General features: G+C 41.5%; 1 non-coding gene across 1 annotated transcript; it reads right to left on the bottom strand.

Annotated features, from left to right (window-relative positions):
- Positions 1-1,019: 1,019 nt before the first annotated feature.
- LOC148562237 (small nucleolar RNA R71) lies at positions 1,020-1,123 on the bottom strand. The gene has a single exon (XR_015887234.1). It is a non-coding gene; the product is annotated as a small nucleolar RNA R71 (small nucleolar RNA).
- Positions 1,124-1,819: the final 696 nt, after the last annotated feature.

Genomic DNA, 1,819 nt, shown 5'->3' with positions numbered 1-1,819 from the left:
AATATTCCTCTAATTAAAGTTGCTTGATCAATCAATCCTTGTAGGATTCGACCTCACTCTATTGTGAGTTTTTACTTGACGACAAATTCGGTACACTTGCCGAAGGAAATTTGTTATGAGACAAGTTTTCCGTGCATCAAGTTTATGGCGCCGTTGCCGGGGATTGATTGTGCATCAACAATGATTAGATTGGAGGATAACTAGATTGAGCATTTTATTTTTGTTTGATTTAAATTTCTGTTTGAGTTATTTACTTCCTGTTTTAGTTAATTTCTTCCCTTCCCCCTACTTTTTTTTTGTTATTTACATTTCATCTCACTAACCTACTAACTGTTTGATATATTACATCACTCACACTAACAGTAATTCTGACAGATATACTTTCTGCACCTATTCTCTTTGCTTGTACTTGTTGGTTGTATGACAGGGAGAAGAAGCGGGGCTTCAACTTCCTTTGATTCTGAACCTGAGAGAACCTTCCTTAGACTAAGGAGGGAGGCAAGAGACAAACGTGTAGTTGGTGCTAAAGAAGAGGAGGAACACTTTGAGAAATACTTTGAACCAAACATGGAAGAAAACATGGAAAACCATCATGAAGAAGAGGCTCACAACCATGGCAGAAGAGGTCGAGCAAATCATACTGAGGAGGATAGAAGAGTTTTAGGCTCTTATATCAATCCAAACCCAGAAAACTGTGAAAGTAGCATTCAAAAGCCAACCATCCATGCCAACAATTTTGAACTGAAGCCACAGCTCATCACCCTTGTGCAGAACAACTGTTCGTTCGGAGGAAGTGTCCAAGAGGACCCAAATCAATATTTAACCACCTTCTTGAGAATATGTGACACAGTGAAGTCTAATGGTGTTCATCCTGACACCTATAGACTGCTTTTATTTCCATTCTCACTTAGGGATAAGGCAGCCAAGTGGCTGGAATCTTTCCCAAGGGAAAGCTTGACAACTTGGGAAGACGTGGTGAACAAATTTTTAGCAAGATTTTACCCCCTCAAAGAATCAATAGGCTTAGAGCTGAGGTCCAAACCTTCAGGCAACAAGATGGTGAGACTCTATATGAAGCATGGGAGAGGTTTAAAGACCTGACAAGGAGGTGTCCACCTGACATGTTCAACGAATGGGTGCAGCTGCACATTTTCTATGAAGGGGTCTCTTATGAGTCAAAGAAGGCCGTAGACCATTCATCCGGAGGATCTTTGAACAAGAAGAAAACCATTGAGGAGGCTATAGATGTCATTGAAACAGTAGCAGAGAACGACTACTTCTATGCTTCCGAAAGAGGGAACACAAGAGGAATAATGGAGCTAAACAATGTAGATGCTCTGTTGGCCCAAAACAAGCTCATTACCCAACAGCTGGCTGACCTCACCAAGAAGATGGAGAGAAACCAAGTAGCAGCAATCTCCACTTCATCAACAACCCAAGAAGGAGTGAATGAAGAAGCAGAGGGTAGTCATGAGCAAGCCAACTACATTGGGAATTAACCTAGGCAGAACCATGATCCTTACTCCAAGAATTACAACCCTGGATGGAGGAATCACCCAAACTTTGGGTGGGGAAATCAACAAGACCAAAGCCTTGATCAAAGACGCCCAAATCCAAACAATTTCACATCTAGACCATATCAACATCCCAATAACAACACCTCTCCACATTCATATCAAGGCCAGAACAACCCTCCTCAACCTGACCTATCATCATTTGATGAAAGAATCTCAAGGATTGAAAATCTACTTGAAGGCATATGCAAGGATATCCAAGACAACAAGGTGTTCAAGGAGGAAGTGCGAGCCAGTTTCAAGAA

The sequence above is a fragment of the Arachis ipaensis genome, chromosome B6, assembly GCF_059453495.1.
Source record: "Arachis ipaensis isolate K30076 ecotype BB chromosome B6, ASM5945349v1, whole genome shotgun sequence".
In the NCBI taxonomy this organism is placed as follows: Eukaryota; Viridiplantae; Streptophyta; class Magnoliopsida; order Fabales; family Fabaceae; genus Arachis; species Arachis ipaensis.
The sequence above is the reverse complement of the archived record's forward strand: the minus strand, read 5'-3'. Positions and strand labels throughout refer to the sequence as shown.